Source organism: Chlamydotis macqueenii, chromosome 4 (assembly GCF_036417535.1).
Source record: "Chlamydotis macqueenii isolate bChlMac1 chromosome 4, bChlMac1.mat, whole genome shotgun sequence".
Taxonomy (NCBI): Eukaryota; Metazoa; Chordata; class Aves; order Otidiformes; family Otididae; genus Chlamydotis; species Chlamydotis macqueenii.
The window spans coordinates 12,135,674-12,143,485 of NC_141559.1; positions in this window are offsets into that span (position 1 = coordinate 12,135,674).

The window sequence follows — 7,812 nt, forward strand, 5'->3', positions numbered from 1 at the left end:
TTTTTTGTGTGTTTGGTTTGTGTTCCCCCCCCACTCCTCAACCCCCTATTATAAATGTGATTTCTCTAGTCTGATTTACTTCTAAAACAGTAACAGAAAGAGCATAGAGAATGCTGATTGCAACAGGTCTATGGAAATACATAGATGGTAGCTGGAAATAATAAAGTGGCTTCTGAGATATATTTGTATTATTCATCCTCTGCTGCACTTAAGGTATGCATGAGACCTAGATAGCAACAAGAAAAAAGTGAAAGCTTTGATTTTTTCACTGCTGCTTGATTGTTGGGGTTTCAAAATTGAGAAAAAAAATAATGCCATTTACTTCTAGATTTTATATGGTTAAGGCAAAGCTTAGCCACATAAATACATAGTAAGCAAAAATAATTGCAGTTTAAGTTGATGTAACAGCATCTGTAAAATGCAGGTGGGATCAATAAAAAGACATTTAGACCTTTTTAACACAGCGTTAGGATTAAGGTGTGGGTTAGGGATGGCCTCCCTGTTAGCCATCTCAACTAGCTCAGAAATTTTCTTAAGAACTTAAGAAAAAAACCCAAACCAACTTGTATCTGCATGTGCAATAAGAACTGATACGATAAAAAAAAAAAAACAAAACAAAACAAAAAAAAAAAAAAACAAAAAAAAAACCCCAAAACTAAGTCTGAAGGCTTAAAACAAGACCCTCTATAGCCAGAGCATTCATATTGGCATTTTTTTTCTGAATCAGTTCAGAGGACAATTTTGATTAGAAGATAGGATGCTCTAAGAGAACAATCTCCATAGTTTTAAAATAATTTAGTAAGGCCACATTATGGATATATAATCATAAAATCATAATTCGGGTTGGAAGGGACCTCTAGAGATCGTCTAAGTCATCATCTTGCTCCAAAGTTGCTCAGGTTGCTCAAGGCCGTATCCGCACAAGTTTTGAGTATTTCCAAGTATGTAGATCCAACAACTTGAGCAATCTGTTCCTCTGTTTCACAACTGTCTCAGCAAAACCAGCAAAACAAATACAAACACACCAACCACACAAACCACCATCACTCCTTGTACCTTCTCTGAAGTTCTCGTGTTCCAGCTTATGTCCATTGCCTCCTCTGCACCTCTGAGAAGGATCTGTCTTTATTGTCTCCACATAGTCCTATCAGAAAGCTGTAGACAAAACCAAGATCAGCTCTTGGGCCAAATCTTCCCCAGGCTAAACAAGTTTTGTTCCCATAGCCTCTCCCTACAGGGCAAGTAGTCAGTCTTTTCCATGTCCTTCATCGTGAGTCATCTGCCATCATTAAACAACAAGACCACATTTTTCTCCACCTTTCTCCTCCACCTAATGTACTTAACAGAGGCGACTTGCATCACCCTTCATATTTCTTCCTAGTTTCATGACTAATAGAATTTTGTCTTTCCTGACTCCATCCTTGTATGCCCAGTGTCTCTGTACTCTTCCTGGGTAACCTCTCCCTGCTTTCACCTTCTGTGTACTTCCTTTTTGTGAAGCTCAATCTCCTGTTTCCCTGAACCTTTATGATTCAAATTATAAACTCTTTTTTTTTTTTTTTTTTCACTTCCTCTAAACATACTTTTATTATTTTCTGGACAACTGAAGCTTAACAAGATAGAGTACTCCCATCCTAAGAGACTTCACAACTTGTACACTTGTCTCTAGAAAAATATCTGCAGACTTACAGACAACTAAGTGTACTAGCAAGGGAAGATGGTGAGTGATTGTAACTTGATACACTGAAATCTTAAAGAGCCATCAGCTGAGAAGAAAAGAGACTGTTATTAGGAACAGCAGTATTAAGTGAACTAGATTTTAAATAATGCATGTCTATACAGGAAATTTTGTTCTGTAGAGTTCTGAACTAGTTACTTCTAGTGTTTGAAACAGAAATAGCTTTGATGTCTCATTTCCTTATGCTTGTTCTCAGAGCTGATGTAGAGAAGGCCTCTGAGCAACAAAGAAGCAATAAAAAAATTATGACTCGTGGTAATAAATAAATAAATAAATATCAATCTATCTCCTCAGGGTAGAATTCGTAAGTTCTTAATGTTTCTAGTTGAAAACCACATGTTGTTTTCAATACCATTATTAATTTTAGCACCCAAAACTGCTACATATGTTGGTATGTCCAATTAGAGATATATTTTGATTTTATCATCAGTCTTGTGCAGTTAACTTCAAAGAAGACAAGCTGCAAGTTTACATAAAGTGCCCAGAATACCTCCTTCAGAGACAAAAATGCAGTTACTGTATAGCATCAGATCATGGTGATTTTTGTCATGCACTATCAAAAACAATTTAACTAGCACTATTCTCTCCAGGATTCTTACAAATTTATATTGTTGTCATAGTTCAGCCCTGATCAGGACCAGACTACACAGTCTGTCTCTCGCTCCCCCCATCCTCCGAGAGAATAGGGGGAGATGATATAAGAAAAACAGCTCAAGGTTTGAGATAAGGACAGGGAGAAATCCTTAAAGTTACCGTCAGGGGCAAAACAGACTCGACTTGGGGAAAACTATTCATTTATTTCTAAAATTAGCAGGAGAATGAGACAGGGAACAAGATAACCTCCCCCCACTCCTCCCTCTTCCCGGGCTTAACATTATCTCTACTACCTTCCCCTCCCGAGCGGCACAGGGGAGGAAAAGGGAATGGGGGTCGCGGTCAGTTCATCACGCGTTGTTTTACGCCACTGTATCATCGTCGGGGGAAGAACTCCTCGCATTCCTCCTCTGCTCCAGCGTGGGGTCCCTCCCACAGGCCACAGTCCTTTGTGGAACTGCTCCGGCATGGGTCATCTCTTCCACGGAGTTCAGTCCCTTCAGAACAGCTGTCCCAGCGGGCCCTCCACGAGCCACAGCTGCCTTCAGGCATCCACCTCCCCCAGTACGGGGTCCTTCACAGGCTCCAAGTGGATCTCTGCTCCTCCGTGGACCTCCATGGGCTGCAGGGGGACAACCTGCTCCACCATGGTCGTCACCACAGGCTGCAGGGGAATCTTGGCCAGGAGCCGCATTACTCCTCCCCCTCCTTCTGAACTGACCTTGGCGTCTGCAGCCGTTCCTCACAACAGGCTGGTAGATGTCTCTCAGGATCTTTTTTACATCTTATTCACTTCTCATCTCCTCTCCACTTCTTGCAGCCGGGCTGGACCGAGTCGGGCCCAGTCGGCTGCCTGGCGAGAGGCCAGAGGGTGAGGCCTGCAAGGCCCATGAGGCCTGCGCCTCCCCCTCTGTGCCTCTGCCCCCACTCAGCTTCTTCACATCTTCTCTCTTTTTTTTTTTTTTCTGTTTTCCCCTTCTTAAATACGTTATCGCAGAGGTGTTATCATGGAACATTCTGCTACCAATCGGCTCGGCCTTGGCCAGCAGCAGGTCCGCCCTAGGCCCGTCCGAGTCCACTGAACAAAGGGGAGCGACTTCTAGCAGTTTCCTACAGAAGCTACCACCTTAGGCCCCCCCCCACTAAACAAAACCACGACAATTGTGTAAGACAGAGTCTCAAATTCCTGTGCTTCATTGACATAGACAGTTCCTATGACGCCATAGAAGTTTGAAGTGCCTTTAAATATCCCTTTCTTCTTGCTCCGTAAATTGAGACACAGAGGTTAGCATTTCCTATGTATTAAAAGCAGTTCATTAAACAATCCAGAGTAATGGCTTAGAGTTTAGTTGGTAGCTATTAGCAATGCTGCCTGTGAAACAGCTGCTTGATTTAATTGGCAAACACTAGTTCCTTTCATTTACAGGCAGAATTGGAACCTCTTTGCTTGCCAACAAGCTAAAGATTGTACCCATTTTAAAACAGACGCTATTTAACCTGTCTTATAATTAATGCAGAGAAATCCCACCTCACAGTCAGCTTAGCCTATATGCATTAAAGATGCTCAGTTGAATCTTGGCTAACAGAAACTACTTTGAAAGACTTTGCTCACCTTGATTTGCTCCTGTGCCTCACACTTCTACTGTATGGAGCACAAAAAAAGTCAGCTGAGTCAAATGTTGAAGATGATAGGTTAAATGAGGTGAATCAATCATGAAATATCAGGTAACAGGGATGTGAATGGTGACTGATGCAATTTTACTGAATGGTGAGACACACAACTCAAATGTCTTTGTGAGTTTACTCATGGTCTTTCATCCATCCTGCCCTTAGCTGTTCTTATAATTCAATGCTTTCTTAATTAGAGGAGTATTTTCTCTTCACATCTGCAGACAACGCTGTCATTGTGGTCACTATGTAAAATTTAATCTCTGAAGTGAAGAAACTCTCCATAAAACTTGAGCTATGATACACAAACATTTAATCTACAGTGCTGATTTTGGCAATCAGCAATGAGACAAAAAATACCTATCTACAGTTCAGTTAGAAATATTAACTCTCATCATCAATGAATGATGATGCAGAAAATTGTAAAAAACATTCCTTTAAAAGATGAATGACAAATACTTTCAACTTCATAAACAAATTTATGTTCTTTTAACCATATGAGCAAGTACATGTTTTTCTACATACATATCTACATTGACCTTGAGAAACAAAAAGAAATTAGCAAGTACGTAACTAATGAAGCAGCAGCTGTTTAGACTAAGAATACAAGAATACAGTAAGGAGTTAGCGATACTTCACTGTGTAGAACTATCCAGACAATAGTGAGCAGCTTAGGGATTTTGAGATGGATGCCCTATTCACTCTTCTTTAGTCTTAAAACAAACATATAAAGTTAAATCCAGACAATCTTTCATATATTCTGGTCACTGTTGCCATATTGGGACTTACTCCAAGATACACATCTCTTAAATGCAACTTTCCTGAAAATAAAAAAGTTATTTGGAGGAATTTATGTATTTTCATAGAAGCAATGGATATTTAAGGAATAATTATGTTCACAACTCCATGGCAGCAATACATAAACTTTCTTCAGCCAATTAATGCACAACTAACGTACAACATACTTGAAGACAATGTAGATAATATTTTTCTTATAATTTTGAATTGTTGCATGGTCATTACAAGATGTAGAGATGGTAATTTTCTGCTGCCTTTGTACTCCTGTGTAGGAGGTGAGTGTCCTGGTTCTTCACTACAGCAAGTCTAGAAACAGTACAGAATAATTCTCACTGTTATGAAAACTTCCTCACTCAAGCATATTCATATTAGAAATATAAGTATCTTGTACTTAAGTTTAATCTGCAGGATTAATTACATTGTAAACTTCCTTCTTGAATTAGATTCAATTTCATGTTTTTACTGTCCCAAGCTTTTGCCCGTTTCTGGGATCAGTGTTTTTGACTTCCTTTCCATTGGTAACAGCCTCCAGCTGGGAGGTTATCAGCAGAGTCTAGCAGGATGGGAATAGAAAGGAAACTTCACATTTAAAATTGAAAACAGAATACAGTATTTTCTTTTGAACAGAACTTAACATCTAGTTGAAGAAGCAAATTTTATCTGTGGCTTCAACTAATTTCTGTATAGTTCTGTCTGTCAGAAAAGACAGATAAATCTTCCTGCAGAGCTGACTACAATCTGAATACATCAGAAAAAAAAAAAAAAAAAAAAAAAAAAAGGACCAGGGACCATTTAAACATTGTATTTTCTTTTAAACAGTACTACACCCAAACGTACGAAGAGGCATCTGTCTGTCATTCCTTTCAACATCACCACAGGTCTTAGACTCACACATTTCAAGAACAGTGGTGTGCCCTGAGGGCTATTATGTACTTCAAAAGCTACAAAGACCTATGTCAGGAAAAAAATTAAATAAATAAATAAATAAATTACTAAAGAGGCTTTTTTTTCTCCCTTTAATATTTTAGATTCCTTGTTAGATTCCTTGGGTAAAGGCTATATCTACAAATATTTTGTTGACATCATAATTATTGCAGTAAGATTTCATTTTCTTTTAATGCTATTCTGCCAAGCCACGCCTCTTCCTCTAGGTGTTTGAGACACCTGCATACTCATACAGACTTTTATCATGGTCCTCAGTAAGTTACAGACTATTTTCAGAGAAAATTCTGATATTGTCAGAATCATTGATTCACTAGATTCTAAATCAAGTGTAATCATTTGTTTAAAATGAGCTTAAAAATCAAACCAGTCTCCAAGGTCACTGTGCTAATAGACTACACAGCAGCTGCACCTTGCATTATGCACTGGCATGCAGTTCTAACTGAAAGCCTGCAGGGATCCACGAAAAATTACAAGGGTTTTCATTTAAACTGTAATTCTACTGGATAGCAAGATTAGATATTGTTCTTCAAAGGCAGAATTAAAAAGTAGGAAAATCATTCAATTTAGAAGGACATAAAATATAAACACTTTCTCCTTTTTATACATGTAAAGTTTAACATGCATTACGGTGAATACAAGGATTATATATTTATTTTGAAAAAGATAAAAATAATTTCACTTTATGCTGAAAATCTCTCTGGACTTGTTGTATACTGATTCTTGCAACATTGCCACTACGATGTGTGGAGGTGTGTTTTTCTTGGATTATGAGCTCCTCTAAAGTCTCAGCAGTCTCACCATAGTCTTTAATAATATTAAGATTTATTATAGATTTCTTACTGATAAATGTTCATCGCATTCCATTTTACCATAACACTTTTGTAAGTAAAGCCAGGACTTTAAGTACCTTGCTACCTACTTCTATGTATTCCTATCCTGATTGTCACCCACACCATTAATTTTGAGTCTGGTCTTAGCCCCTGTCACACACCTTTGAATTCAGATGCAGACTGCACCCCGGCATGCATAGTCATGGTCATATTAACATATTAGAGGGCAGAGGAAAATCATGTTAAAATTACTAATCTTATGACTAATACTCTTAAAATTCATTATCTTAGACATTAGGAAGCAGAACAGGAACTTAGGAGATAGAGAGAAGACCCACGGAGCTTAGAGTACCTGGAATTGGCACAAAAGGAAAAGGTGACAGGATATACAGAAAATCTGGAATAAAAATTACAGTTCTTATGTAGCATAATTTCCTATGAGCAAATACTATATAGAAACTCCTGGCAAAATACACACTGTATCTTCCTTTTGTGGCTGACCTTCATAAAGGGTGATAACTTACAATTTCTACTGCTTAAAAGTCTTGTTAGCTGAATAGAAAGAAGTCTGAACTGTTGACCTGACCTCTCTAAATGGTAGCTGCATGGGTGTCTATACTATCCCCTACAGTAGCCGTTCTGAGTTTCCTTCAATTCACTTTTTAGCATAGCAAGTTACATACAAGAACTCTGTTAGAAGTTCACTGAGCCTGCAAAGTCAGGCACTGAAAAATGAGGAAATGCTAGAATTAACACCGACTGTGCATTTTTAATTCCCTATACCTCTCTGTGTGTATGCATTTTGATAGTTTTTAATTACTTAATAGCATTGTGTGTAGGATGGCCAGTGCTCGAGGGATGAATTAGGGCTGCATAGCGAATGAGGCCGTCATCTGTGGGACTTCTGCCTCAGTTGATATAAAAATTAGACAGTGGCAACTGAATATACATTCAGTCGTTCCCTGGAAGCACAGGTTTGATAAGTAATTTAGCATTTAGCCAGGCTGAGTATGATGTTGGTCACCACAGTGACATCAAGAATATAGCAACAAGTAGTCTCTCGTCTTCTTAAGATATCACATGAAAATGAGATAAATGGATTAAAATGAAGGAGGGAGAAACAGCAAGATGTAGACAGATGTTACACAATGAAGAGCAATAATCATAATCAGACTCTTACAATTCTTGTTTACATGCAGATAGCCATGGGTGGTTTTTTGGTCTGTAAAAAAACAGAAG